Source organism: Peromyscus californicus, unplaced genomic scaffold, assembly GCF_007827085.1.
Source record: "Peromyscus californicus insignis strain IS unplaced genomic scaffold, ASM782708v3 Scaffold_14__1_contigs__length_90479793_seg_2, whole genome shotgun sequence".
Taxonomy (NCBI): Eukaryota; Metazoa; Chordata; class Mammalia; order Rodentia; family Cricetidae; genus Peromyscus; species Peromyscus californicus.
In genome coordinates, this window is record NW_026294436.1 from 60,619,285 (window position 1) to 60,630,436 (window position 11,152).

The window sequence follows — 11,152 nt, forward strand, 5'->3', positions numbered from 1 at the left end:
AATAGAAAAGTAAATAGTAAAGGGTGCTTACAGCAAAGACATTCCTAAACATCCTTAACGTTGTCCAACAGTGCTTTACACTTAGCCAAGCACTCACAGGGAGAGTTGGGTCCCTTCCTGTTCATCTGTCTCCAAATGACTTTTTTTTTTTTTTTTTTGGTTTTTTGTTTTTTGAGATAGGGTTCCTCTGTGCAGCTTTGGAGCCTGTCCTGGAACTCACTCTGTAGCCCAGGCTAGCCTCGAGCTTACAGAGATCTACCTGCCTCTGCCTCCCAAGTGCTGGGATTAAAGGCGTGCGCCACCATCGCCCGGCTTCCAAATGACTTTAAAACTAAATGATGCTGAACTTTTACCATTATTGAGGAAACACAAAATAAAATCACAATAAGAATTTTTTGACTCAACAGAATGGAAAAGAACAAAATATTTGATTTAAAAAAAAGGCAATGTTGGACAGAATGTGGTGCACAAGAACTCCCTCAGTGAGAATATAGGGTGGCCCCATCCACACAAGGCAGTGCTCTCTGAATATTAAAGTATCTATACCTGTGCTGGCTAGTTTGATGTCAGCCTGACACATGCTGGAGTATCCAAAAGGAGGGAGTCTCAACTGAGAAAATGCCTCCATGAGATTGGGCTCTCTAGGTAAGCCTGTAGGGCATTTTCTTAACTAGTGATTGATGTGGGAGAGCTCAGCCCATTGTGGGTGGTGCCATCCCTGGGCTGGTGGTCCTGGGTTTTATAAGAAAGCAGGCTGAGCAAGTCATGAGAAACAAGCCAGTAAGCAGCACCCCTCCATGGCCTCTGCATCAGCTCTTGCCTCCAGGTTCCTGCCTGGCTTGAGTTCCTGCCCTGACTTCCCTTCATGATGAACTGTTACTGGAAACGTAAGTCAAATAAACTCTCCTCCCTGAACTGCTTTTGGTCATGATGTTACACTACAGAAATAGAAACCGGAACTGAAAAAATATCTTTTGTTCTGTCAATTCCTCTTTAGGCATCTGTCTCTAAATGACGTTCCACACAAGACACATCAATCTACAGAATTGATTGCTGGTTTTGTTTGATTGTTTGGTTTTTTTTTTTTAATCACCAGTGACTTAAAATAAGATAAATGCCTTCCAATAGGAGAGGAGATGAGTCAGCTCTGGTTGTTCATTTAAGGGAAGACTTTGTGCCACCGCCCTTTTGAAGATCTCACTCAGTAATCCAGACTGAAGCCAGCTGGGACTTACTCAGTAGCCCAGACTTGCCTCAAGTTACCAGTGTGCCCACCCCACCACCCCACCGCCTCAGCCTGCTTTTTAAAAAGAAGAAAATCATTTTCTTATATTTTCCCTTGTGCATTTATTACCCATAAAGATATGTTTACTTGAGAGTTAAGCAAATGAATTCTATGAAGTAATTTATGATGTGGCTTAGTATTTTAAATGCATTCTTTCTCGTATGCATGCTCAGTCATGGCACTAAATCAAAAGTCACAGAAACGCGATTAATTTGAAAATACATTCCATGCAATTGGCCATGTTCAAAACATATTTTAGTTCAGCCTTTAAAATTATTCTTTATGGGGAGGTGGGAAGAGAAAGTTGGGGTGCCTAGGGGAGTGGGAAAGAGGAGTTGGGGTAAATATGATCAAGATGTGTTATTTGCATGTGTGTAGTCATATAATATTAAATAAAAAAAATTTTATTTTTAAAACTGGACTTTATCTTATATGCAGACAAACTTTATCCTTTATATGTTTGTTTGTTTGGAGACAAGGTCTCTAGCCTAGGCTTCCCTAAACACCTGATGACCTTGAACCCTGATCCTCCTGCCTCCCCTCCTAAGTGCTAGGATTATAGGTGTACACCTGTGTTCTGATCTATGCTAGGCTGGAGATTAAACCCAGGGCCTCATGCATGCTGGGAAGGCACTCTGCTTAACTGAGCTACATTCCCCAGCCCATACATTTATTTTAATTGATGTAAAAATAAATTCCTTTTATGGGATGAGCTCTCATATTTGTTATGACGTACTTGCCCTACTTAAGAAGGGCATTCAGAAAAGTCCCAAGCTGATATGTGTGCCTTTGTAACCACAGTACTTGCTTTTTATAGCACTTTGCATGTGGGCTATTTGATCCCTCCACACCAGACCTAAATATAAGAAGTCATCTATAGGTAAGGAACTCTTTTAAAAAAAAAAAAAGTGATGTTTTGGTTTTCACCAATAAAAGGATCATAGCCTTGTCTATTAATTGCCCCTCCCCTCTCTTCACCCTACCTCTCCTCCCTCCCTCCCTTCCTTCTTCCCTCCCTCCCTCCCTTATCCTTTCCTTTCTCTCACAGATTTGTCTGCTTTCATGTTATAAATATGATTTTGAAAACGTTAATAGGATTCAGAGAGAAAATCACCTTCCGTCTCCTGCTCGGGGCTCATTCTGTCCCTCGGGAGCATCCTTGTCTACAGGTGCTCACTGAATTGAAGCCACCCCTCCTGTTCTGTGTTGTTTGGGGTTTGAGAATTCTTTTCTACCCAGTGACCTGCACAGGAGTCCTACAGGATGTGGGAGCAGGCTAGCCCCACACATGTCCTGACAGAGGAGAAAAGGGGGAAAAAAGAAAATCCATTGCTGCTGCTTTTATCTCCTTTTTACTCACTCGCGCTTCATGTGGATTTTGAGTAGAAACTGGATCCTCTTATAGTCATTTCTCCTCCTAAGTTAAATTTTAACAAAACTTCAAGTTGTCTTAATTTTATTTTGTGTCTTTATTTTTGTTCATTTCAAAACAATTTTGACTCTTCCTTACTCACTCCTTGCTTTCAGAAGTAGCTTGTGGTTTTTGTCCAGACTCTTGTATGTCATTGATGACCATCCAACCTGAATGGAAACCAGTTATTTTCAGCTAGGTTTCCTTAACCAGTCTCCTTTCTCCTCAGAGAGAAAAATACAAGTTTTAGGATGGCCCAGCAGTGTCTGTCAAGGAAGTGTTGGCCCCTAGTGGACCAAAAGTGAAAACGCACATTTTTGACAGGTTTGGTGTTCTGTACTTTGGGAAAGCAAATTGCAAGGGCAGAAGAGAACAAAACAAAATGCAATACATTTTGCAAAGTATCATTTATGAAAGAAAGGAAAGCACAAATTATTACCCACAGAATCGACTCCTTGGTCAATTTAAAGCTTTGAAATGTAAAAAATACAAAAGACAAAATTAAAAATCGAATGACAAACTGGGAAAAAATAGCTATGACATATAAACAGTGAACATTTTCAATATATAAAGAGCTTTTACAAACTGTAAGAACGGATCTTTTTCCACAGGTTTCTACATATGAGGTCCACTTGAAAATACAGCATCCCCCTGCTGGAAACATTTTAAAGACAAAATAACAGCAGAAGCCAAGCAATAAAGTATCTAGGTTGATCTAACCTGGCATATCAGTCAGCTGGGGGGATTTTTAAGTGATAATAAAAGGCACTGATTATCACATATGCGAACGATTCTAAATGGGTTGATTTAATTTTACAGGATGTCAAAGTTCTCCAAAGTAAACTAAATTCACCCAAATGCAAAGCAGTAACATTTAAACTGTTAAGTTCCCTTTCAGAGACACCACAGTAACTTCTTCTAAAATGTTTTGTGAGCATACATGCCCTTAGCGGCTTCAGTCCTTAAACAACGAAAGGACTGATGAGCGGACTGAGCAGGGAAAGGTGCCCGTTGCCAAGCCTGGCAACCTGAGCTCGGTCCTGGGGAACCCAAATGTTGGCAGCAGAGAGAGGACTTCCACAAGCATCCTCCAACATACACAAGTAAGCAGATGCACACAATTTTAAAAGTAAAGAAGATAAAACTTGTCCTGTCCATAAGGCAAAATACAGAGCTCATAGGAGTAAGAAAGGGTGGATTTTAAAGAACGAATAAAGGATCGGTGGAGCAGAAAAGAGTTTATAAACAGATGCATATATTCATGGAAATTTATACACCATGAAAACAACACTACAAATAAATGAGAACGATGCAGTTTATAAATAGAAATCTACAGGGAGCAACAAATACGGGGCTCTTAAGTATCATCACAGCTGCCAATCTTGACAGTGTATCTCTCTTTAATATGCACTATCTCTTTGCTCCAAGCAAAATTATAATTTTGGTTTTGCAAATCTGTATGAACACTTGTCTTCAGTTCTTTGGAGTAGGGGCCACCAACGGAATCCGGAAACACCCAGCCCAAACTCTGACTTCCGGTAACTTCCCATAACTTCCGGTAACTACTACTGCGGCTCTTGATCCCTGTAGCCGTACTGGCCTCTACCATTCTGGGAACCTCCCAGGTACACTTTCACTGCTCAGTCTTTGCACAGTCCATTCCCACTTCTGAGGATGCTCTTCCATCAAACGTCCACTCGGCATGTCTTTAACTTCTCTAAGGCCCTTTCTTGTCAGTGGGTTCCTTCGTAGTGAGTCATTCTCTAGCTGTGGCATGCCATTTGAAGTTGGAAGATCCTCTTCCTACCTTGAGTCACCCAGTCTTTCACTCTCTGACTTACGTTTCTCCAGATACATACAATAATCTGATCTGTTATATATTTTAATTACCTGTTGACCATGTTGACAGAATGAACAAATGAATGAACATTTAAATTAGTCAACAGCCTGCATCAAAAATAGTCACAGATGGGCTGGGGGTGTAGTTCAGTTGCTAGATTGATTGCCTAGGATGCATAAAACCTTGGGTTTGATCCCCAGCACCTGTATAAACCAAGCATGGTGACATGCTGTGTCCACAGCAGGAAGCAGAGAGACAGGAATGCTTTGTTCAGCTCACTTTTCCCTTTCTGTTCTGTCCCAGTCAGTGGAATGGCACCACCCATAATTTAGGTGGACCTTCCTAGCTCATTAACCTAATCTAGACAATCCCTTACAGACATGTTCAGAACCTAGTCTCTGAGGTGACTCTGTCAAGATGAAAATCAACATTAGCCACTGCACTGTCCTCAAAATAAATAAAATAATATTCACGATATTTTCAGAGCTCAAAATTTTTTAATAGTTTTATTTATTTTTATTTTATGTGCATTGGTGTTTTGCTTACATGTGAGGGTGTTGGATCTTGGAGTTTCAGACAGTTGTGAGCTGCCATGTGGGTACTGGGAATTGATCTCAGGACTTCTGGAAGAACAGTCAGTCAGAGTTTGAAATTTTGACTAAGACAGCTACTTGGAAGGCTGCTTTTTCAGTGAAATTAATCTAAACATTATCTACATGAATATTATATAAACAATGTAGGATATAGGGTTCAGAGGAAATAAGTGTTGGTTCCTACCTTTTACTGTGAAAAGAAGATTTAAATAGCCTCCTTTTTTCTACTGTGAAAATAAAACCACTATATAATGTCTTAACACCAAGTGACACTTCTGAAAAATTAATGTGGCTGATACCAAAAATGTATTTTGGGGAAGTTGTAATAGGCATACGATAAAGCTGTCTTTCAGAGAACTGGAATACAACCTGCAACTGTCTCTCTACTTATATGTTTAACTGTGACTGTCCTGGATTACAACAACCAGACCTACTAAGTTTGTTTCAAATGGGTCATATGGATTTCACACGTAATGCTCATGTGCGCCCTCTGGTGTTGGTGCATTTTAATCCTCGTTTTACAGGTGGCACAGAGGGGCTTCAAAGGGATCTGAAGCCCTTGTGTGTCCGCTCTACACTCCATGCCTTTACACTACTTTTGGGGAGCCACAGCAGAGGCAGAAGCACAAAGGGCCCCCACACACAAACATCTTCAAAGTCGTCAGTTAACTGAACTCTTTCCTGACTTTCTTTTTTTAAAGATGTGATTTGGGAAGAAAAAGGAAAAGAATCAACTTTTATTAGAACCGTACTTGGCATATGTTCCCTCCTGGGATTCTCAAAGCAAATCTGAGAGATAACTCTTATTATTGCCTGTTTTAAAGAAGAAAAGCTGAAGCCAAGCAAAATAGGTGTTGTTATGGGCTAAGGCTATTATTGGATGTGAGTAAAATGTGACTCAAGCTGGACCTGCCTCACTCCACAAGCCTGTATTCTTCACCATGACAAATTGGAGCTGGTTACCTAGGAAACGGGAGCATCCAGAGAGGAGGAGGAATATTCAGGTCCAGTTGGTAACAGCTATAATGGCCATGGAATTAGGAAGACAGTAGATACAATCCCATCTTCGACTTTCTGAGATTAGACATTAGCATTTGACCTTTTTTACCTCAAAATTGTGTTTAAAAATATATGCATATTATTTAGAAAACCTATAAATTTTCTTCTTTACATTCCTACATAGAATTAAATTATGTAAATGCATTACAATTTATTCTTTCTACCATTGACAGATCTGAGTTGTTTCCAGGTTAGAGATATTATTAATAATGCTTCTATGTTTCCCAACTCTGGCCTTCAATGTTCTCCCACAGGTAAGATAAATAAGTGGGGCAGGTCCTCTGGGATTACATCCAAGTGTATTATCCATTTTCCATCAATGAAACAAAGTATCTAAGGAGGGGTAACTTACAAAGAATAGAAGCTTGTGGTGATATTGTGTCCCCCAATATATTGTGCACCCCAATAAACTTATCTGGGGTCAGAGAACAGAACAGCCACTATATAGACATAAAGGCCAGATAGTGGTGGCACACACCTTTAATCCTATCACTTGGGAAGCAGAGATTCATCCAGATCTCTGTGAGTTCAAGGCCACACTGGAAACAGCCAGGCATGGTGACACACACCTTTAATCCCAGGAAGTGATGGCAGGAAGCAGAAAGATATATAAGGCATGAGGACCAGAAACTAGAGGCTTTTTAGCAGTTCAGCTGAGATCCATTTGAGTGAGGACTCAGAGGCTTCCAGTCTGAGGAAACAGGATCAGCTGAGAAGTTGGTGAGGCGAGGTTAGCTGTGGCTTGTTCTGTCTCTCTGATCTTTCAGAATTCACCCCAATACCTGGCTCCTGGTTTTCTATTAATAAGACCATTTAACAATACATCTACGGAAGCTTATTTAACATACTGTTCAGGGTGTCCAAGAGTATGATTCTGTTATCCAGTCAGCTTCAGTGAGGAACTGGCTACATTATAACACACGCCAGAGGAACAGGCCATGTGGTTGAGACCTCAGGAAGCCAGACGGCAGGGAGGAGCCAGAGTTTCTCTTTTGTGACAACTCTTTCCAGAACTAGCGGGTGTCCCACAAGAACTACATTAGTCTCTTCCTTAAGCAGCACCACAGATGACCCAAAATTACCTTAGAGGCAGGAGAAATAAGCTCCACCTCTTAGAGGCTCCACTACTTCTTATGTTGCAGACCAACACAAGTCCTCAGAGGAACAAACCTCCTCCAACCCACAGCCCCGTTCAACTCTTCAATCTTCGTGAGGTCCTTAACAACTACACAGTGGTCCAGGCTGAGAAAGCACCCCAAGCAGCAGACACAACTCTAATGACTCAGTGTACTGCAGCTCTGTCACAGCTCGAGGGGAGCCATCTGTCTTGGTCAATGTTCCACACACATACTGAAGTTGAGGCAATGCTATCCATTTTCCTTGTGAGCTTTGGACTCCATCCTAGGCAATAATAGATACAGCTCTTTTGACTGTAATGGAAGAGCATGAGTTGCAATGCGCTATTGAAATAATAGTCCCAAGGAGGTAAGATGATGAAAGACATCCATTCACCAGATAGCCAGGAGGGACACTTCTATTGAAAACTCGGTGAAACATAACCCGGAACCATGAAACAAACATCAATACATCAACAAAGTGAGTGAAACAACCAGTAGCAGAATGCTAAGTGAGGAGAAATGCAAGATGGAGAGGCTCCTAAGGCACGAAGGAGTCGCATTGATCACCAGGCAGGGCAGTGAGGGCCAGGTTCTGTATGCAGCAGCTGTTCTCAGAATGACACCATAATGAATTTCTGTCCAGTTATTGGCCTTTCAGCCTCCAGGGGACTTACTCAGCCAGCAGTTCTATTTTCAGAAGCAGAGGATAAACACATGCCTTAATCCTGCCATTTAAAATCTAATAAGTATCTGCACTAAGACATCTGTGGCCAGTTTTTCCACTGTTCTTTTGTGATTACATATGATGCATGTTTAGATTTATATGTCTGTAGACTTCATCTATTATTTTTTATTTTATTTCATGACAGGTACTCATGCAACCCAGGATGGCCTCAAACTCAATATGTACTCCAGAGTGACCTTGAACTTCTGATCCTCCTGTCTCCATCTCATGAGTGCACTGATTGTAGCCATACACCACAATGCTTCTCATTTTATGCTGTGCTGGATATTGGACCCCTACGGCTTCCTGCAAGCTTGGCAAACACTCCACCAGCTAAGGTACATCCTCACCCCCTGCCTGTGCAAGCCAGAAGCAAGACCTGGACTGATCTTTCATCACAGCCTGAGGAAAAACCAACCCTGTGGACATCCCAGTGTTGGGCTTCCAGCCTCCAGAGCTATGAAGCAAAGAATGCCAATGGCTGCAGCCAACTACAGTTCTAACAAACACACCCCCAAACATTTCACCCATTCAGTACTCTCTCCAGAATATTGACAGCAATTGATATGACAAATATCATTAAGATTAGATATTGATTTCTTCATATTTTTTAATGCTGGTGTTTTATCCTACTTCATCTCTTCTAAAATACGTGTTTTGCTTCTCTTTTATCCACAAAAAAACCAAAACAGAACAAAAGGGAACTTGTCATTTTATGTTAAACTTCTCTTTCGTTAGAGGTGCATACAGTAGTGGCAGTCTGAACATGGATGACATTTTAGGAACCTGTGGGAATTTAGTTTTGCAGGCAGGCTCTCCAGGTGAGCAATCCTTATGGCTCAAATCTTATTTTAAGGACTTTAAAATTAACTCTGTGAGTTCCAAGAGAGTCAGAGCTACATATTGAGACTCTGTCTTGACAAAACAACAACAAAAATTGTATTTATGTATTCAGTGTGTGTGTGTGTGTGTGTGTGTGTGTGTGTGTGTGTGTGTGTGTATGTATGTGTGTGCATACATGTACCATAAGTCATATGTGTCAGAGAATAACTTGAAGGAGTGAGTTCCCTCCTTCTGCCCTGTGGATTCCAGGGATCAAACTCAGTTTGCAGGGCTTGGCAACAAGTGTCTTTACCTGTTGAACCATCTTGCTGGCCCCTCTACCTCAGATCTTAATATTTCAGTTACTTCTTGTCCCCAGTGGAATAAGAAGGGCTGTGCTTCCTGGTTGTAACTGATATGGCTCATGGCAGGTCCAACACGAGAAAGCAGGTTTGGGGAAAGAGGCAGGGAGACCCTAGCACCACTTAATCACACTTCAAAGGGTAACTTCCTAAAGGGAAATGAAATACTGCTACCAGAGCAAGAAGCATCCAATACTCAGAAGGCCCCAGTCATCTAGGGGACATACATTGTTACAGAGTGCCTCTGACTTGATTCCCATTACAGTTCTGTGGAGCAGAAGATACTGTTGTGTCCATTGTACTCATCTGGAAACTGAGGCTCAGAGGGCTACCTACCTATAAGCAGAACCTAATACATGTGCTCACAGAGTGCTTTCAGTGAGCAAGATACTCCCTAAGGATTATTAGCAGAAGGATGCTTATTGTCCTCCTGCCTAAGATGCTCAGAGACCAGAGAGGGGTGGGGAGAGATTCAAAGTGCCAATCAGCTACTATGAGATAAGAGTACCAAAATTCTGTTTACACTTTCTAGTGGAACATAGTACTATGAAAATAATTAAACCTGTATGGCGGAAAGGCAGGGACCCAGGATGGGATAATGTTGACTAGGAAAGGTTCTTTTCACACCCCTTCAAAAACTTCCCTAAACGTCTGGCAATTTGGCATCAGAGGTCTGAGAAACAATGATATTGGTAAGCCCTATAGGGCCTGGTCTGTTGTGGAATATTAGTTGAAGATGTGTTACATTCGTTTATACTGTGGAACAGTTGTTTAATGATACCAAGATGTGTTGCACTCTTTTATATTGCATTTGTTTAACTCTGTAAAGCTGTGTTACTTTGCCTGTCTAAAACACCTAGTTGGTCTAATCAAGAAATGAATGGCCAATAGCTAGGACAGGAGAGAGAATTAGGTGGGGCTGGCAGGCAGAGATCATAAATAGAAGAGAGAGGAATGAGAGGGGAGAGGAGGATGCCAGAGGCCAGCTACACAGCCACACAACCACACAGCCAGCCATGGAGTAAGAAGTAAAGAAAGACATATCGAATGGAGAAAGGTAAAAGCCCAGAGACATAAGGTAGATGGGATAATTTAAGAAAAGCTGGCTAGAAACAAGCCAAACTAAAGCCAGGCATTTGTAAGTAAGCATACATCTCCATGTATTTATTTGGGAGCTGGATGGCAGGCCCACAAAGAGAAAAAAAAACTACACTGGTTCATGGAAAATACTTATTAATAGTTTGGGGAATAGGATGGGGAGTGGACCGATGGGTAGAGTGGATCTTAGTCCAAGAATCTGGATGTTTCTGAGAGCTGTTCTTTACAGTGTTTCCTTACAGTGCTGATCGTTTGTAGGGTCAACCAGGTCAATCAAGTGTGCCATCACACTTGATTCCATCAACCATGTAGACAAGGGACTCACAGCCCTTGAAGGGTGTGCTGTCTTTTCCTCTGAACTCCAGATGTTCTTCTGGTCTTTTTTTTTTTTTTTAAGTGTTTCATTATTAACCAACTTCCCATATTAACAGAGTTTCTTTTTCAAAGCATTTGTTTCATTTAGCTTTCAAACATTTTACTAAGTCATAATAGTTTGTTGCTGCACTGATCCATGTGATTTCAGAAATAAAAAACAAAACAACAAAACTGTGATTTTATGAAATGCATTGGCTCTCAAAAATCTCTGTAATAAGGAGATGCATATTTTTCATCTCGATTCTACTGACTTGTGATGATCAAGTTTTAACCTGTGACAAGTAAGGACACCTCACATGGAGCCCTGCCACACTTCCTTATCCTTCTAATGTAGCTGGAATATTTCCTGTGTCCTGGCCTGCCAGTGGTTGGGACAAATCTCTCTCACTCGCATACTCCAAGTAGACACACAGAGGCTTATATTAATTATAACTGCATGGTCATGGCTCAAGCCTTTTGCTAGCT